The sequence below is a fragment of the Metopolophium dirhodum genome, chromosome 8 (assembly GCF_019925205.1).
Source record: "Metopolophium dirhodum isolate CAU chromosome 8, ASM1992520v1, whole genome shotgun sequence".
Taxonomy (NCBI): domain Eukaryota; kingdom Metazoa; phylum Arthropoda; class Insecta; order Hemiptera; family Aphididae; genus Metopolophium; species Metopolophium dirhodum.
Genome location: NC_083567.1, coordinates 34,325,461 through 34,348,391, shown reverse-complemented (window position 1 = coordinate 34,348,391; position 22,931 = coordinate 34,325,461).

Sequence of the window (22,931 nt, the reverse complement as noted above, 5' to 3'; positions counted from 1 at the left end):
AAACGCCACCGCACAAAGCCAATCTCCACAATCGGACACTAATTATTATTATTATTATCCGTATATTCAATACGATATTGTACCTACAGCACTGCGGTTGTTTCGCAATAATTACAAATAGAGCTGACCTCGGGGGAAGAATATTTCAGTGAATTAAATCGAATGGATTTTCACTTATGAAATATATTATGTATTTATGTAGGTAGGTATAATATGAGTTTCGCGTATCACATGGGTGGTCTGGTATGGATTACTACTAAACAACGTGAAATCACGAACCTTAACATCGCAATTCGATTGAACGCGCACTCGCCCATACACTATCATTGTGCCACAAGCGCCGAACGCGCACCTAAATTTACTAAAAATCTATACAATACATGTAGATTTTAGATACCTTTAAGGATTGTACTTTTTTTTTGGCTTTTCTAAAAAAAAAAAACATTAGATGTGAAAATAGTTTATGATTTTCTTGTAAGTTGTAGTCAACTTCTGTAGACCTTTCAACGTATTATATTCTGTATAATTAACGGCTTAAGAAATTAACGGATAATAACTAATTTCAGTTGACGGAGAAAATATTCAATTTTTCATAGTTATTTCACCTTTTGGCGCGTGTTAAAAGATTTTTAAGGAGCAGAGTAGGTACTATTTTAAACTTTGAGGATGGTTTCTGGTAGAAAACTGGATCTAGTATGAAAGTTTGGTAGGAAGGGGGAGGGGGGTGTCAAAAGTAAATATTTGCTAATATATAAAAATTAATGTAATGGAAAATAAAAATACAAATTACGGTAAAACTGGAATATTTACGCAAGTCCAGTTTTCGAGTTTTCGTAGTTCAAAAATTATTTTGGTTTTTTGCTCTAATAAAAAAAAATGTATACTTTCAACAAATTTATCTTATATCAGAATTTTCTAGACATGATAATATTGATAGTACTATTGATAAACGTTGGAAAATGTTCAACTTTTGTAATTATTTTTTTCAATTTAAGTATGATAATACTTTTTTGTTACCAGCATAAAAAGTTTTTAAAATTAATACAATGTTCTTTACAAGTTACCAATATTGAAAAATATCAAAAATACATATGCATAGGTTATCCTTTAGTGAAGTTCAAATTCTGACGAATTATAATATTTAAATGAAATATAACTATTTTAGATATTTTGTTTTGATTAAAAATTTTATTCTTAAAGACTTGACACTTTTCTTTATTACCTTTTTTTATTAATTTCTATAAAAAAAAATGAGGTCTTAATATAATATTAAGCTATTCATTCTATGGTACGTCAGTAATATACAATATTTCAAAATCGCTCAGAAGGTTTTTTCCGTATACAATTATTAATAATTATTGGCGATATCCCAAGTGTGTCCCGCTTTTAATTTTTACCTTTTTCATAGCTAGAGGGCGTCCATAGTCTTATCGACAAATTATATATTTTATTGAATCGCCCGACTGCGTCCTTCGGTCCTCAACCAATACAGAACCGACGATTGACTATAATATGATAGTACAATATTAATGTACAATTATATACGTAATTTTTACATCAACGACTGTGGAGAAACCGCGCCATTTATTTCAACTTCGATAATAACAGCGCACAACTACGACACGTTTAGATCAATATAAGTGTAAGTTTAGTGAAGTGATGCGCGGAGAAGTGAAATATTCGATGATATTATGTAGTACCGTGTGTTTTAAATTTTTCAAAAAATGTATAGTTGGTTTACTATTATACGAGTGGATGCTAAAAAGAAATTTATAAAACTAGTACACTCTCCCAAACTTAAAATGTGTAAAAATGGGCACACGCAAAACTAACAAAACAAATAACAATAACCATCATCGTAGTGCACCCCGGATAAGTGACCTATATACAAATAAATATAATATATAAACTTGGGACGCGTTCGGGCGACGTAAAAATGTGATATTTTTTCTTGGGACGCACCCGGCACGTTAAATAATAATAAGGATAATTTCGGGACGAATTTTAGAAGCTCCAGATTCGAGATCATTCATCGAATTAAAATTTAACCCTTTCATAACACAGGTACACGTCTTATTGATACCTACAAACTATGCCACACAGTGACTTCCGCGGTATTTTCATTTTAATAATATACATTTTAACAATCACTATCGTCGTGTGACGTTCGTATCATACGAACGAGCGTATTGTTCAAGGCGAACGTTTATCGTTTGGATCGTTATGCCGTCTTACAAATTGTTAATAATTATGACTTAAGTAAACAGAATGTCTACAACTATGTAATCATATACTATTATATTTTCTAGTCTTCCAGATAATGTTGGCCCATGCGTAATAATTACGTACCTGTATGTACTTTTTATTACTGTACGCAATATATAATAGGTAATAATAATGTGTGCGTATGAAATTATATATATATTTTTTTTTTTTTTGATTGCCGAGAAGACAATATTGGCGAAAAACTGGATATCATCAGAAACATAATATGTGTGTGTGTGTGTGTTTGTGTGTGATCTGTATGTATCTGCATCTGCAGTGTAATTGTGAAAAAAAAATCAAATGATAAATAACACTTGCGTGGGTGTGGTTTTTTATTACTTCTCTGTTATCACTATATTATGTTCTTGAATAAAATTGTCATAACGAAGACACAATGTCGTTATCGTCGTCGCTATCCGGCCACATAGACTGTATATTTATTCGAGGATTCCAAAATCGCGCGCGATATAATTGAAACGGGATATGGACAATCGACCGACAACCATTCGACTGACAGGACAATCGACCGATATTATTAGTAGTAATTTAATTTCACTTTTAATTTATATGCTTATTTTAAAAATCCACGCATAATGTTAATAATACATTTTTTTTAAATATTGTAAACTAAAAATAATATAAAGTCAAATATAAAAATAAATATAAATTGAAAAAAATAATTCGTAATTTAATATAAAAATACTGAAAATACTAAAAATAATATATAAATGTATGCGATTTTTGAGTGTACATTACATGGTTAGGTCGTGAACAATACCTCGAAGATACTCCATATGTGTTTTACCTTGACTAACCCTAACTAAGTTTATATTGCATAATTATTATAAAAATAATTAGTACACCTATTATTGATTCTTTAATGATCATTTATCCATTTTATGACCAATTTATTTCTATAACATTCTAATCTTCAATAATTTCGGTGTAAACTGAATGATTTTAGATTCCGAGCGGAACGAATTGAAACATACATCCTATGCAGCTGTGTTTTCATATTATTGTCGTGATGTGCGTCAGGCGGCGACAATTAAACTTTCGCCGGATGGACGGAGATCTAATGGACGGATCACGCTGAACTTAATATAAGCTTTAAAGTTTAAACCCTCTAAAGCAAATAATATGAATACAAAATCTAGAGTTTTATCTACATGGGCACATACGGACAATTTATTTTATAACTGTTCTTTGATTTTATCATATGTGCGTTTGCCTGATTTTAGCACTGAAATTATAATCATCTTCATGTATATTAATACAGGCTGTAGTTTTCACCGACGATTTTCTAAGAAACGTTTTCTTTAATAAAAAAATATAAGAAAATTAAGTAAATTATATTGCATTTACTTATGTTATCAAACGTATTTATGTGTAATTATATTTGAATATTTCAGAGAAAAGGTTAGGGTATCTATTAAGATTTTCTGTTTTTTTTTGTTGCTGAGCTTATTGATATTGACCAATAATGTTAGTAATTATTAATTAGATTAGGTTGATATGAGTTGTATGAGTAATATTAAATTAATTAGTAATTAATTTAACATTACTCATACAATTTCCTTAAGTTTACTTCATTAATTAATTTTGATCGGTGTAATTTCTTAGCGAATCTTAAACGATTATATTTATACACGTAAAACAATACGCTGAATAAACTTTAGATAGATATCGTTATCGTCATGTGAAACTTGTTTACATACATAAAGTGACCAAGTGAAATCAAATTGTTACATGTGATGTTTAAATTATGTAAAATATTATTTTACAGAAAAATGTCTATTTCATGAAAAAAGTTTTGACCAAGAGCATATTTCAAAATACGTTTTCGAGCAATAACTGATTATAATATTTAGTTTTTTTTAGCACTGTCATTGTATACTAACTAGAAGAATATTCCAAAATATTATTCATGCAATAGGTGGTCATTATTATTATATGTATTTTGTATATAATTAAATTATAATAATAATATTACCAGCTACTATCTAGTTATATCTATCATATAAATTAACTAAAAAATTAAAATTGATGTATTTCCATCTTCGATAAAATGTACCTACCACCAACTTGATAAATGATTTATCGCCCACTCAAAATAAACATAGATAATATGATTACATGAAATAAAGTAATGTTTAAGATACCACATAATATTATTATTAATTATTTGACGATGTTTCACAATAATCGTGTTAGCGTAGAAATCGTGATCTTATTAAATCACGGTAAAGCGTATTATGCGTCCCACATTGTTCAATCACAACTGTCTATATTATACTTTTCATTTCGCTTATGTGTGGACTAATAATATTATAATATATTTTATTATTATAATCTCTAACTTAGACGTCCGCGCACATTTAAGTCACTCGAAACATTCATAGAAACATTTATGATTTACTTTTCGATCAGTATTACAGTACCATTAAAATATATAGACTGCAGCGTATATATTGTTATCCGCACACGCCCTGCACTAAGCTGCATTTATAGTAGGTATGCCTACTCGTTAACCAATCGTGTGCAGGTGTGACTGTAAAATATTGTGACAGCGATGAAGAACAATACGTCCTTGTAACGTAATGTTGTTATTATTTTCATTAAAAATAATAAATACAAGTATATGGTTTCTAATAATATTATGTAAATATAAGTATTCACAAATAAATAATATTGTACCTATAACTATGACTATGTACCTATAAAATATTATATCGTATAAAAACACCATCTGGACTCTGGAGGGTACGATGTCGGTTTTGAAGATTAAACATTCAAGTCGAAATCCGATACCGTGTAGACCGGGGTACCTATTAAAGTTTTGTAATTGGTTTTTTTTTTTTATATATATATATAGATTTTTGTAATTCCTTTTACTCGGTTCCACGTTTAAACGTCGGTCGTTGTAAGTCCGGTCGCGAAATCTGAAACCAAAAACAATTTGGATTTTTTGACAGGTGGGTTTGAATTACGACCGTAATTAATGATTGTTTGTTTTAGAATTATTATTATTATTACTATTAAACCACTATAGGCACGATAAATTACTAACGACCGCATTTTTCTCTGAATCATCTAGTATTGTAATGTATTGTATGTTTTGTAATTGCATAGTTATCTATAATATATTATTTCGATTAAAAAAAAATGAAATCATATAACATGGATAATTTTAAATGTATTGATTGTTTGGATGATTAGAAAACAGAAATTTGAGTTGTGACTATTAATATTTAAAAGGTGCATACAACTTTTAAATATTGAAATGTTCAATGTTTAATGCATTTTGACGTTACTTACATATTTTAAATCTATGTTATATTACGACTGAAAGATTCAACGATTTTTAAATTTATAAAATTATGAAGACATACACTTTCCCTTGGTTACATATAATAAAAATAATAATTTTGGCACGAGCAACGCTGGATGGGACAGCTAGTAATAATATATAATAATATAATACAAGTATTATAATATCATTATACCAACTCATATTTATTTTTTTTTAATGTATGAGTCAATTATTTTTATATTTTTGACCTTTTCATGATTATTGATAACTTTAGAAATCACATTTTTAAATAATATTCTTCAATGCTAAATTATTTTGTAAATGCTAATTGTATACAATAATTTTGTAAATCTGTATCATAATAAATAAATACATTTGTTTCCAGCCACGTAAACCGAATTTGGATTAACACATTCGTACACATCGTTTAATGCTATTATTTTAGTTAGGTAGTGTTAGTTATCACTTAGTGTATTATTTTTTACATGGATTTGACGACGAAGAGTCTTAGCATGATGGTATGTGTGGTAATTCGTTTGATCAAAGACTGATGTGACATGGGTAAATGCACGCGAGAAAGAAACCGTACCTGATCGATGTGTGCAACAAGTTGTTTGCAATAGCATTCATTTTACAACAAGCCAAAAGACGAGTACACGTGTTAAGGATACGCCAGTATAGACTTTGGAGTCACATGAAGGTAAAAAATTCCACATAAGCAGCCGTTGGTCTTCGTTTTCTGAGTCTTCGTGGAAGAACGTATCATGCTGCTGAGTTGTACATGAGTTTATTATACTGCCGTATAGACTGACATTACAGTAAAAATAATACTTTCAATAATGGTAATCACTTGTAATCGGGTGCCTACGCATGTTTTCATTTAACGTTCACAATAAATATAGCACCACATTTTGAGATTTTATTATTAAGTATCAATCAATCTTCGTCAGTATTTTCAAATAATAACAGTATATTACTTTTATTTCTAAATATTATATTACTAAAATATATTTATTTATTTATATTTTTATTAGGTTTAAGGCTTTGACGACTGAGGTCCTTAGCCTGTAGATTGGTAGGGTTGGTATAGTAGGGTGTTTGGAATGGTTGGAACGGTCGGTTAGGAACACGTGTATTTGTGGCAAGGTTTTTGCACACTACGAACCCGGGTGGTCACCCATCCGAGAACTTGTGGCAGCGGCCGTTGCTTACTCTCAACGTAGCGTGATTGATTTTAGCCACTGCACCGCGCTGAGCCGCTAAAATACATATATTATTTATACAATTATACATTATTGATACTTTTTTCTAAACCTTTGACAAAATAGATTGTTCACCAAAAAAACTAAAATGTGTAATAATAATACTGTACCTTGTAATATTAAAATAATTGATTTTAATAAATTTGTTTGTTCATCTTATGTATCATCTAAAAATAAATTTAGTTACAATGTATTTACTTTTTAACAATTTAAACTAAAATGTTATGAAGTTTTATTAATTTAAATGTTAAAAATTATATAAAATAGTCACAATAAACAATTTGTATACATTATTATATATAGGTATCCTTGATAACAACAAATCATATATACATTTGAAAACTTCTGAACTTAACAGACATTCAACGTCACAGATTCTTACTAAGGTCCTACCAGCTAGTACACAATACGTGAACATAACGTATTCAGTCATTTTTGCTAAGTGCACTTTTCAAAATTGAAAAAAGTCGCTATCATTTTTTTCATAACATTTATTAAAGAATGAATCTTTTACACATTTTGAATCTCGTCCATGCATATTATATTATCGCGTCATCATAAAACAAATAATAATACGATAAGTAAATTATTATTTAAATATTATGTTTTTTTATAATAGCTTATAAACACAATAATAATATACCACATAAGTAAGTAAGTCAGATACTCAGTAGGTAATAAACATAATTCAAAAACTTGAGTAACAATAATATTTTTCTTAATCGAATACAAATCGATCGCCGTTATTGAATTTCGTTTTATTTATCACAGTTTTAATGATTATGTGCCCTGTTTAAGTATGCATGTGGAAAAAATATTTAATATTTGGCTAAAATGTAGAAGAAAAATATGTTTATTGTACGTATGGTATATTTTTCGAAGTTCTTAGACAAAAATATAAAATATTCAATTTCTATAACACAAGTATGCAACATATAGTACGACATAAATATTTTTGAAAACTCTGAATATTTTGATAAATTGACTTTCGGCGAATGTATGAATTTTATTGTGACAAATGAAGTTGAATTTTTATAGCAATCGATAGTGATTGTGTTTAAAGGCTTAGTAAAAAACATGGATTAAATTGTATATTGGATAATTATATTGGTTGTATAAATAAAGGTATTGCCAATGCCCAATGGTACCGAGTGTGAATTGTAAAATCTGTAAGATTGTAAATCTTGTAAGATTGTTTCAAGTAAGCAAAGTCGGAAGGGAGTAACTCCCGGATATCCTATGAAATAAGGTCACTGTAGGTTTTTAGTTAGGTATATGTGATTTAGGGCGTTTAATTATTGAAAACACTTTTGCGTTAAATCCCATCAGAAGCTGTTCGGATCTTTTCTTGCATGATGTCAAGACTTTAAAATTGAACAAGAACTGTCTATATACACTATACCGGTATAATTATGGAAATTTATTTTTGTGCTCTTAATTATGAATAATAAATGTTTGATCTTGGTTATAATTCAGAAACTGTGGATGACAGCTGTAAAGGTTAGTTATGTAAGTACTTTTAAAAAACATCATTATAATTTTACCTTTTAAATTACTTGAAATACTTAAGCTTACCATGTTTGTTGTCTAAATAGGTCAAGTATTTTCATGTTTTTTTCATAGAGAGTTGGATTTAAAAAAAACAGTATATTATATTGCACACAAGATTGAATGTAAAAGGCATATAATTATTTTTTTCATATACAACGTTTATTATTATTTTTAATCGTGAACACTGGGGGACTCATGAATATATTATTACTTACTTATTCCAAACTAAACGGATAACGACAACATTATTTATTTTACCAAGTGTACATTGTATAGTAATGATAATTCAAAAATATGTTTAAATGAAAACAACTTAAAAATCATTTTTTTTATGGTGATAATCGTTTTTTGTACTCCAATGTTCTTAACAATTCGCTGATAAATAGTTCATAATATTTGACCACCTAGTTTATACCAAGAATATAAAAATGCTGTGTACATTCCAGTTATAAATGGGACTTATCTTTAAAAAAATATAATACCTGTGCTGGCTACACCTATTGTGTTTGTGGAAGATACTTTACTTTGGAAAATTAAATTTTTTGATGGTACATTTTCGTAACGTTTTTTTGTGATTTGTTTGGTATTTTTTAAACGCAGTAAAGGAAATAAAATTAATGAAAAGTTTTTATTCGAACAATTTCATTGTTGTTCAAAATTAGACAATATATTAATATAATAACGTGCAACGTACATTTTGGAGAGTAATACCAGAAATCAGAATGCTGCTCAGTGTTGTCAATATTATAATTTGTGCGTATTCGTCGCATATACAATTTAGTCATAATGACTTCAATAACTACACATAAAATCATATTAGATGATGATGGTATTTACAATTTATTATATTTTGTTTCCAAGTTTACAAAAAATAAATGTATTGCGTGATTAAATTCATATACAGTATAAATTGTGTTTATAGTATTCATTAGTTTAATCTTGTATAATATCAACAATTATTATAATATTATAGACGTTTTTGTATTTTGATAAGACTAACTAAAATATATTTATTTTTTGTATTAAATGTATTCAAAGTTATTATATTTTTATTGATTCTAACGTTAAAAAATATTATTATTATTATTATTTGAAGCCATATTTCTACTAATAAAAACATAAAAATATTATTACAATTAAAGGAATAACTAATTTAAATTATGATTGTTTTCTTTAACATAATAGAGTACAGACATAATAATATAGTGTAATACAATATTTTTAAATATTATAGACAATTTAGATTTATGGAATATAATATAGGTATAGATAATACGGGACACGGGCTATATGACGTATTATGTATAGTCATTTTATTTTTCCTTACCCGTTCCATAAAGATATTTTATTTTGTAAATTTCGTCGAACTATTATACTTGGTAATATTTTTGGAAGCTTCATGCATTTTTTTTTCTTTTTAGCTTTCTTTTTACTATTCAGTGAAAATGATAATATAACCTTATATAGTGCCATTAACATGCCATCGGAAGCTATAAATACGAGGCTCCGCGATAACGGAACACTGGTACGTGTCGTACTATACGGGCATAAACATATAATGTGTTTTGAATTATAATAATATTCAAAACGCAGATAACCGTTAAGTAAAATATTGTATACTAGAAACATTTCAATTGGCACAGTTCGTGGTGGTTACGCGAAGTATATTTATTTTCTATTTTACAGAACGCTGCTGCTGCAGTAATCAATTGAATTGTATTTAATTAATATATCTCGTTGATTTATTCCGATAAAATGGTATGATATTTAAATCGAGTTTTACCACCGAAACAATTTTATTATATTTTATCATTAAATATTGAAATGGCTCAACCTTTTCAGTTCATTCGAGTAAAAGCAATCTAGAATAATATTTACAACAGAGATGCCTCTGTTTTGTATATACATTATATATTGTGTTGTTTATTTATTCAGATAAGAGAACAATAAATCATACGTTTCCCCGTAAACATGAAAATAGCTTATCAAATAATTTATGATTTTTCAATGAGTGCAATGTGTACACACGTTACGTTACTGTAATTTTATATTCTCCAATCAAATTACAGTCACATTTTATGTATAGGTAATAATATCATAGTTATTGAATAATAATCGAATAATATCTTATAATATCTTACACTTTTCTGTCCGTCCGAATCCATAAAAAAATTTATTTATGATTGAGTTCAATGTTCGTCGTATTTACATGTCTTCGGGTCCGGTTGTTTAGTATTCATGCAAATTTTATTCTGTGCATATATACATTTAAATGTTTCTCGCATAAGAAATCGTCCGGATAATGCGTTTTCCTCAACCGTATTTTCACATAAACGATATTATGTCCATCGTCCGTGTGTATGATATTATCACAATTTCAAATTTTAAATGTATATATAATATTATATATATATATATATATATTTATTATTATAGGTACATGTGTATAAATGTATTCAGCTGCACAAAAAACCGAAGTCTTGGTATTATACAAGTAGAGACATTTCTATCGTTTCAATATTTTTTTTTTTTTATGTAATTGTAGGATTGATTTGAAACAATATTACAATATTACGTGTTTAACGCGAACTGCGAAGTTTGATAATACAATAATCAAACTATAGTACCCAAGTCTTCCTGGCATAATCGTCCAAGTGCATAATTTTTCATTAATCTGAGACATTTCTAATTGAGAACTTATTCATTCAATATTTCGATTGAAATTTGAGTAAATACCCACTGCCATTGTTTCTCATGTTATATATTTTATTTAGTCGCCTATTGGAATTCGATTGATCGTTTTATTATTTTATAAGTGTGTACAATATTAATAGACATCATACCATTAATGTATAGGCGATTAATGTCGAGTATAAAAATGCATTATAATATTAATTTCCTACGTACGCGAAAACCCAAGATTTGTTCGGAGGCGAATGTTTATTGATTAGTCTTTATCGCTCTCAGAATTGCTCATAAAATATGCCGATAATATTACGACCTCTTCGAAATTAAAAACACCTATAGAACACCTTTTCAGCTGTAATGAACGCACAACGCGTGCAATACACACGCACATATATGTTTTTATTATTGACACAGTTTATAATATTATTTACTGTGCGTAAAATTATTTCGTTTTTTTTATACGGACCAGAGGCGTGTCAAATGAGTTTAAATTATTTATGAATATAATAAGTTATAACTGTATAGTTTGATTTTTTTGTTCTCCCCCTGTATTGTATTGTTGAATCGCCATCGTAATGTATGTAATTCTATTATAGAAAATAATATGACTATGGCGAGAACATAATAGTCGTGCGCGTGTATTATACTGCAGTATTAACACCGATTACCACCGTGGCTATCGATAATATTATACTTGCTGCGGACGACTATCGTCACCGTCTGTGTGCACCCACCGACCGCACAGTGGTGTACGCCGTTTTCCGCAGTTTTGACACTGAATAATGAATATTACATACGATTATACGATAATATCACAAATTCTGAAATGTGCAATCCCGCCAGTCAACGTATCGTATGATGTGCATAATCGACGACAACCGTATTATTATTATTATGAAGTATGATATTATGGCGACGAAGGCGTGCGTTTTCTGTTTTATTTTTCGGAAATACCTACGATTCGCGAATGATGAATTGTTCTTGTAATACACGAGTACTATAATATACGCACTCTCGTTGATATTTTAGAGTGCTTTTTCCACCCATCTCCTCGACGACGAAGCCATATAAGAACGACTGTGAAAAAACAATTTCAATATCATTTACGACACTATAATGTGTTACATCGTATATTTTATTGAAACACTGTAAACCATGATAGTGCATGCCTACCTACCTTAATGTAATAAATAAACTTAAAATATGTCCTTGGAAGTTACTATAAAAGTGTTACGCTGTACTAAAAATACACAACGACCTACAACGATGATTAAAAACACAGCGCGATGTTTAAACTGAATTGAATGATTCAGAAAATAAGCGACCAGAAGGCGGACACCGACGTGACGAACGAATGAAAGTGCGCTTTTTTGAAGTTCTACGGAGATAATTTTGACTACTCTAATTTACTACTCATATCCTTTCTATCTGCGTTGCAGAAATAACCCAATCTCACTAAAATGGTTCATAATCGTACATATACGTTTATATAGTATAATATAATATTAGAAATTGCATAAGGAATATACGAATACCGGGTATTTTATTCAATGGCCAACCGTTTTATATAATAATAATTCCTTTGCGATTGTCGAATCGTCGAATAATAAGAATAATAATTAAAATAAATTATATCAACAATATATTGTAATGACCGATTCATTAAGTTTGTTTATTGAAATGTGAAATACATTTTTTTTTTAAATATTAAGAAATTTCAATTAACAACAATAAGCTATGTTCGATTTCTTATTGAGATTATTATACTTCCTGTGTTTATTCTTGTGTATTTATGAATTTCAATTCAGTAGTATATATTTTTATTATTTTATGTCCAAGATTGGAAAACGAATTTATATCCTGAATACAAGTTAATATTATGTACAAACAATATTGATTAATAATATTCCGCACCTTATTATAAATCAACATCTAAGTACCTATTATTATTATATGATATTAATTTTCTTAGCTTTTTAAATAAATTAAAACAATGAAATCACACAGTTATCAATACGAAACCTTATTAAAAAACTATAACATTAAATCATTTTGTTAAATGAACCTTACCAGAGTACAGTTCGCAGCTTATTCTTTCAAAAATAATTATTAGACAACAATATCTGCACATGCCTACTCAACCGTTTACATTTACAAGTATTCGGATAATTATAATTAGCCACTCAAACGATTTCAGGTAATACTCCGAGATGACTGAAAAGGAGATGATATAAAGATTTTCGTGTCAGAGCCGTGAGCCGGTGCTTCAATATTACAAAAACAGGACTTAAAGGAAAAACTCTCTCGTCCTGTAGAATAGTCAGAATTCGTTAATTTTTTTTTTTACATATAAGATAAGAGAACATTTTGCAGATTGAATCAAAGCCCGATTTCAAAACTATAATTATAGAAGCGGACATAATAATATGCATTATAAATTTGAATAATACACAAATATTTATTATTTTTCAAACGTGTTTTTCAAGAACTGTTTAAAGTGAAATTAAAATTCGGGCTTAGTTCCGACCTGTGAAAAGTTCTCATTTTTCAGATAAAAGAAAAATGATCAAAATCCATGTCATCGAGGCGTTAGAGTTTTTCCCATTAAGTAATTTGTATTGATAAAATACACCATATCAACCCCCTCTAAATAGGTATTGGACAGAATAATGGTGTAAAAGTGTTATATTTATGGCAGTAACTGAAATAAAAAAAACAATTTTTAAATTTTATAGAACTGCAGACAATTTTAAAAACCAGCTCTAATGTATAAACTACAATCAAATAAGAACAAAATCAAAAAGTAGTGCTATTGGGTGGCTTCTTATCTCATCTCTACATGTACTTTTGTATCACATATTTTCATTGTGCCACAGAACAAAAAAAAAAAAAAAATAAAAAACTTTGATTAATATTACAATTATTCAAAGCGTACAATATTATGATTTCTATTTTGGTATAAAAACGATTAGCCATGTTATTTATAATATTTCCTTAACTAATTCATTAATTTAATATCAATACTTTTACTTATACGGCTATACTGTACAAAAATACTAATTTATTTTTAATCATAATATTATATTTATATATAAATATTATGCATGTTGTATTTATTTCCTATGTTTATTCTTTTTTATTATATACCATACGAACAAATGAACTTTTATAATTTAAATGATAAAATACAAATATTCATAAAATATTTGTTTCATGAATTTAATTTATGTTTGACTATGAAAATGGTTTTATTTTAACTTTTAAGGGCATGGCTTGCATCCGAAGTGAGTGACGTACAAACATAATATGTATGAATTCCGCTTACCTAATCACGTAGTATATTTGACAATGTGGCCGACATCCGAAAGATTTTACGCTGTTACAAGACTGATAAATTACTAGACATTCAATTTGAGGATTCACATGGTATACATTTTTCACTATCATAGGATAGAATTTTGGTAATGGAATTTTATAGTCTTAGCGGAGCGTTGAATGTATTGATTTTACAATGATGTAAGTTTTTTTTGTTTGAAAAGATATTTTATAGTTTATCATAGTTAGGAGTTATAGTAGTAATACTTCAATATTCAACTTGAATACATTTCTGAAAGTGAATGTAGTTGGTACAAAGGGAGTCAAACGTAAAGATGTATTAATTTTTTAATTTCTTAATATTGGGTAAAACGTAAATACTTACGCAAAACTAGTTTTCGACAAAATTTATTTTCTAATATTGATGTAATTCAAAAACAAATAATCGTATTAGAAATGTTCACCAAATGTATTTTTCAAAGAATGTACGTATAATATTAAAACAATCATTTTTGATATTTAAAATTTAAAATTTTTGTCTAGTATTTTTTTCATAAATTTCAAAAATTATTTTCCCGGTGAAAATGCTCGATAGTTTTATAAAATTGTCCTCATAGAATGTTATTATATTGATTTAAAAAATATTAAATATAATGATTTCATTGTAATTTGATAATATTATTCGTGAGGACTTGAAGCTTTTACGTATATTACGTATTAATTTTATATATTACCTATTATTTTTTATATACACACTGACATTTTTCAAATATTTAAATTAATTTTAAGCTATTGCCTAATTATACTACGAATCTAATTACGGCGTTCTGCGGTAAGGCAGTATTGACTTAAAAGTTATTTACAATAAATTATTTAAATGCATACTATTAGCTGTGTTACCTGAACTGGGTTACTCGAGTTGGGTGAATTAATCTATCTTTCTATCGTTTTCCATTTTGCTTTATTTTAAACATATAACACAAACGCAATTAGTTCATTGATTAATTTTATAATTTTCCACTTTAAAATGCTGGATATGTTTTTAATGTAACATAAAAACTAGAATGTTTAAGAGCCTTTGTTAATCCAATATGGTTAATATTGCCTATTGGTATTCGTTGTTAAGTGTTTACATAAAAAATATGTCCAGCATAAAAAAAGAAATCATGATTGAATATCACAAAAGTAATCATTATAATATTGTCTTCAGAAGAATTTAATTTCAAAATTTATTTTTACTATATTTGTAAAAATGTTGGCCATATTTCTACTAGTTATGATAGTAATATAGGTAATCTGTAAGTTATGGCAACCATTTAAATAAAAAAAATATATTGTTTGATACTCGTGAGCAAAAACTAAATTCATGTATAAGCCAGCCTATGGCAACCTGTAGGGGTTGACAAATAACCTATAATTACCTTCAAGTAATCTTTTGATGACACTTTTATAGAAAACGGTCCATTAGTTTTGAGTTGTTAGAGGACAAACATATAAAGAAACATTAATTTATATTTATAGTAATATGTAGTATAATATGTTATATTTAGTTTAAAATAATTTAATATTAATTATATAAAAAATGCATTTTTTGGGGCAAAAATTAAATCAACCTACTATATTGCAATTAATAAAAGAAAGTGCGTTATTAATAATATCAATAAACATAATATTATCATGGAATATACTTAGCCTGACGTCGCGTACTTCTCAGAATCGTTTTTAATATGCGATGATTTATCATTCAAATTTTAATTCAAATTTAACACTTACATTACAGTAACTTACTCATTAACGCGTAGCACACCCGACAACAACTATCAAGCAGAGCGGTTACCTATCAACTTTCCCCCTTTTTAAAAATGTAATTTAAATAATACTATAATATAATAACACGGCATCTTGGATAGGCAATTTAGCTACATCACTGTCGTGCGACAATTTATCGTGCCTATCTATCTCATAAGATTACAATATTATTATAATAATACTGGTAGAGGTTCTCGTCAAATATCAAATATAATAAACATATTATAGATCATAAATAATAATTTATTTTGATTTTCTTCCATTTATTTATTTTTGTTGTCACGTGTAAGTAATAATAATTGTAATAACTACTAATAATCAAATAATACAATTATTTTTTTAAAATTCAAAACAATTATACCGGAAACTATAACAAAAACCATGACATCAAACGTATTTGTATATTGACAATACTGAAAAAATTGCACATACATTTTTAGTTTAAATGAGACGGACTCGACAGAAAAGAGAGGTCCATGTGCGTACCAAGTGCAACGAGATTCATATACTATTGCTATATGAGTACATAGTTTATTAATAAATAGTATTACAATGTAATCTTGTTGATGTTGTATAATAATAAATAATGTTATACGTATTGGTATAAGTCTTATTTTTGTGACTTTCAGTTCTGTTGACCTTCTGTTGCTGAAAGAAATTAATTAAGAAGATTGGCAATCCATGTTAAAACTTCAAGTATAGTGTACAACAACAAGACTATTAAGAGGCAAACAATGCCTAATCGACCAATTATAAAACTTGATGGTAAGAACAATGTCTGTGTTTTGTTGGACGCTTTTTTACCATAATTCAGTTTTTAAGTGAGTTATAGCGAGTAAATATTATAAATGCTTATAACTTACTTGAAAACTGAATTATCGTAAAAAAACTTCAAACAAAACACAGAGAATGTTCTTACCATCAAGTTTCATAATAGGTCAGTTCATTCTAATTTTTAAGCTAATGGCATAGAATTTGAATTTCTAAGCGTAAATTTAGCATATCGCGCGTTTGTAAGACTGATACATCTTAAGTATTCGCAACAAATACATATAACATATTGTTCAAAATTGTAACTAAAATGGTGTGTATACTATTCTATACTACATTATTTATTTTTAAATGATAGTTGATAGATGATAACTATATAGTAATATTTAAAAACTTATCTTATCGATGAATTTAATTCTGACCTAATACTTCTAGAGGTCCAATTAAAAAATGTTAAGATGTTTGAATGCATAGCAAAGATTACTTTGTATAGTTCAGAGCACTTTTTAAATTTTAAGCAAATAATCGACGGTTAGATTTAATTTAATTTTTTTATTTATTTATAATATCAATACGTAACTATAAAACGGGTTTTTTAAAATAAAAAAAAATATTTGAATTATAGTAATTTATTGTATTGGTTATACGTCAGTATATTTTATTTAAAAAAAATGCACCTAAGTATTATTGCTTTGCATTTTGAACTATGGCCGTTTACAACTAGCTACTACTTGGCTTTTCTATTAATTATACATTACCTAACCTAGTTTTTTTTTTAGGAACCTAACAACATATGTGGGGCGCACATGATATAAAAATTTATTTTTAAAATCTAGAATTAGTAATTAATAAATGTAAAATACTCAACTTAGTCTTTTTAATTAAATATTGTAATTTATATTATTTTTCGGTATAGTCACCGTATGGACTGGATGACTTCTACGTTCGTTTTCCGCATTATTCAATATTATACAGTGAAAATGTGTGATTAGGAAATTAATTTATATGTTATTAATATTATACTAAATTAATTGAAACATTTTTTTTTTTCATTTACGAATTTCATCGTTCCATTGATCATGAAATCAAATGTGGATAATTTTAAAAGCAATCATCATTGTATGCATGTAGTGCCCAACATTTGAAATACGGTAAATATCAAACTCGACAACTTTTATTCAGACTAATGTGTTCTTTCGCACCCTACACATGGTTAGACCATCTATAATAATATACCGTTCGGGGGCCTTTCAATCAATCTGTCCGCGTCTAATGTTCTTATAACTTTACGGTTCGTTACAAATAACATGACCTCAAAATCGATATTATTTCATCTGTCCATACAAAACTTTATGGCTGTATATACCCATCGCCTCATACATAATAGTAAAATGTCTAACCTTAATAAACTCACTGCGATATGTTGAGTACCTAATGGTACCTAGTGGTAATAAAAATTAATACTTAATATTAGTTATAATTTTTTGAAGCTAATAGTTCTCACGTCCCTACCTATATTATAACGTTCGTGTTACAAAGAATTTTATTTTTAAAATGTCGCCTGCAGTAATACACCGAAATTGCCTCCGTCCATTTAACATGATAACAGGTATCACGGGTAATATTATATTGGACGATTGGTGCGATTTGAGAAAGTGTGTATGGTGGGCGGTGGTTGTGAAGTGCATATAGTAGTATCGTATATTCGTATTCCCCCCGTGGTCATGACTGCAGGTTTCCACACGAAATCGGTTTCGTACGATGTTATTATTAAGTCCATCATTAGATTATTATAACATAATAATATGATCGAAATAATACAAGACCTATCGTTTGAAATTGCAGATACAATCGTCTCCGCCTGACGTTTAAAATTCGACTTTTTTAAACGATTTGCACTAGCTTCTGCAGGGAAGGGGCCGTTTCTCGGACGATCGTCGTAATGGTAAACAGCGTGTTCGTGGCAAAAACTGGGTACACCCTATAACACGGTTACCTACGTCACTCAGTACCCTATGCATATTTTAGAATTCCATCTTCAAGAGATCGATGATCCAGTAGTCTAGTTTCACGTCCCGCAAACAAAATTCAAAAATATGTATATACTAGGTTCCCGAGTAATTTGGGTACTTTGATAACAACTATACAGTGCACTCTGTTTTCGCGGTATATATTATAATGGGTCAGACGATTGCGAACGCGGTATCCGGGTGTGCCTAACCAGAGGGAGTAATTTCGCGTTACCATAATATACCTATATATTATTATTATACTTTACGCCGCTGTTTACCGTACGAAATAGTAAAATATAATATCATTGAGAATGTGCTGTTTAGATTTGAATCGTGTTCACTGCGTCCTCCGGACACCGCAATAAAGGTGTCAACTAGCACTATTATGGTAGTACAGCATTTGAACATAATAGTCATATAGAATATATTTTACACGTATAGCACTACTGGACTATTGGGTACGATAATCGTGACCTCCAAACGGAACGACGTTTCCTACATAATAATATTATAATATTCCTAATAGTATACACTTTCGTTTAATTGTATTAAATAACGAAACGAACGAGACAAAAAGAGATCGGAAGCCAATAAGTGAAGGTAACAACTAATATGTATGGTAATAATTATTAACGACAAGTCAAAGTTATCTATTACGTACAATATATATGCAGCTATAATTGTTTTCTACTCGGATATTCAGATATAATGTGTATACGCTCGCGTATTTTATAAATTGTATTGTATTCAAATTTTTGAAGAATGCAAAATGTATGAAAAATTAAGAGAAGAACTAAACATAAGCCACGATATCGGAACAAGTCTATAGGTTCAAACCCAGGCAACGAAATAAGCACCATAGAAATTTTCGAAAAAACTCAAATATTAAAATAATATTATAAGATACCACCAACAACAATATGTCTTTAACTAACACATTTTTAGTATGTTATTAAATGTAATGCTAATGGCCTCAGTTGTCGAAGCTAAATGAATAATATCAAGACTAATAAAAAAAAAAAAATTGTATTATAAATTAAACATATTATTGTATTATGAGTATTTTAGATGGTGATGGATAAATAGACTTAATTTTGTTTTTTTTTTTTAATCATCACACTTTTTCGATAAGTAAAAATGTTTCAGTTTTCCACGTTGGGAGAAGTATCTATCTAGTAGAAAATGTAATCTAGTTCATACTTAAAAGTTGGAATTTGTGCGGTTCTACGAGATCATAATTATTCCGTTTTATCGTCCGATTTCGTCATCCGGTTTCCAACTAGGTGCCACTCCACTCGGAGTGTAGACCGCACATGTCTCTTCTTGGTGAAGGGTGGTAGTATCGTGCGCATAGTGACAATACATAGATAAATATATCACTTGATCTCCCTCTACCCACTTGTGATAAGCATTGGCAGAGACCTCGAGGTCGTTTTAAAGAACAAATACAAAAATAAAATCCATAACAGTGACTTACTCAATAATGAAAATAGATTATTCACTGGGTTTGATTTTAATTTAATCTTAAATTAAATATATCAAATGTTCCATGTAACATAAACATAACTCATCACAAGATTGCACGGTCCGGTCTTTGATTGTTTTTTTTTAATTGAAAAACAAATCTATTTCGCAAAGTTTACGACGATTTTCTAAAATAAATATTCTCGTTAATTTAAAACAATCAAGGTCAATTGTATTAGAATGGTTGCTATATTATGTTAACGACAGCCACGGGGGAATTATGAGATGAATCCTCGTAGAGAATTGCTCTCGTACCACAGATTCTTGATAAAGTCTGAAAACTATTTACCATGATTTGGTTTTACGATAATGGCTACTAGTTAATTCAACTCAATGGATATATTGTAATGTAAACTTTTCTTTGTGAATAACTATTATTTTTTGTATATTACTACACAAACATTTAAGACGTACCTACATGAAACACAATGATAATAACTTCGCCTCACATTTAAATCAATTTATTTTAAAAACCATTTTAATTTGAAATTATAAAAACCTACATGGTGTTTCTAAAAATCATTAAGTTTATACTATTTTAATTTTAAAAATGGTTTACATAATTACGTTTTTTTTATACGAAAAAAATGTATTGTATTCAACAATAACGAAAATACGATGATATTATAATATTATTTTATTCGTTTGTTATTTGAGATTTTACCGTAAATCATAAACAGCATACATTGTATTGTATGTACAAAGATATTATCCATTAAATATATAAAAAAATTCACTATCATTTTCGTTATAAATGTGTAGAAATTACACTGTCAAACACTTGGTGCATTCGCCCCATCAATCGTCAACATTCGCAGAACGAACCGACGTTACAGACAGTCTGATGGACACTAATTAACGGACGCCTATAGGATTTTATAACCATTGTAGGTACCTATACGATAATATTAACACGCACGAATCTTTTGAACGTTGAATAAATTTGAATAAAGGTCCAAAAGGTCATTCGCTCGGAACGCGAGGAATAAAAAAAATATCTATCCCTAACATACTATTTTACAATGGAGATTTTATGATGTACAGACTATGTACAGTATAATACACGTTCATATTATTGTTGCTGGTATTCTGTTGAAATTCAACTTGCCTAAATGAAAGACTGGTTGAGTAATTACATTGTACACTGCCGGTCACGAAAAATAAATCTCTCGGCTTCTCGTGGATATAAAACAGAGTATTATTCTCCCTGCGCATCCATACAGAAACAGAGAGAGAGAGAAAAAATATTAAACTAGAATGGTTTATAACAATCAACGGTAATTGGGAATTTAAACATTTTCGTTATTTTTATTTCTCCCGCGTTCGCAGTCCGACAAAGTCGCTACGGTCCACCGTCAACCGTCTTGGAAAATGTATATTATAATATAGTGTATATTATCATAGAAACGACGACCAAATTGGTTGGCAGCTGTGTACCTAACCCATGTAATATTATTATCAGCCGTCATCTAAATAATTACGCGTACTATACGTATTGTATATAGTCAAACGCGCGGGTGGTAACGATTAGTTAAACGAAAGCCACCGTATATTATAGTAATGTATTATAACACATTGTTCGGCGAACGGATAGAATAATAATACGAACGCATATTGTGCAGGTAGTAATATCATTATGATTATTATGGAAACCGTAGACGTGCGTTTCGCGTGTTTCGCCTAAAATCGAGTTACGGCGTACAATATTAAAAGTTTTAATTGCTCGTCGACTGTCGGACGTCGAAAACTTGAACGCGATCGCCTCCATGTCCGCCGTGCGATACGCTCGCGTGTATTTCCCCGTAACTCGTATAAATTAACAATATCGTATTACCTACCTGCGCAGCTTAACTACCGTAACTGTACGTCGTATATCCAAGTACCCGGACAAATGCAAACCTGACGTAAGCAGAATAATATTATACCCACCGTAACAATACTGTTTAATGTTTCCAATGATGATGATAATATGTATACTCCGTCGGACCGCACGTCTAAAGAGTAGCTCCTAGTACCCCTCCTCGGGGTAGGCGGAAACGACAAGTGTGCGGACGGTAAACCATACGGTGTGCAACGCGTTTCCAGTTGGACTTTGTGCGATTCTTGTTCGAATGGGCTTTCGGAACAGACATCAGACCACACCACTTGTTCGAAAAGTCCTCATACTTATTGTACTGAACAATATACCGTAATATAATCTATTACGAGAGATAAAACAGTATCGCCCGACGAACAATCGGGTAGGTCAAGACCGTAGAATTGGACTTCAAAGCACAAATTAGTGTTGGATGGAATATGTAAATTCCTTGCTGCTAAATATTAGACATCTGCACACGTTGAAATTTACTTGTTCGAAATCTAGTAAGTATATATTATTATAATACATTTGTGAGTTGTCAATAATATAATCTACCATAAATG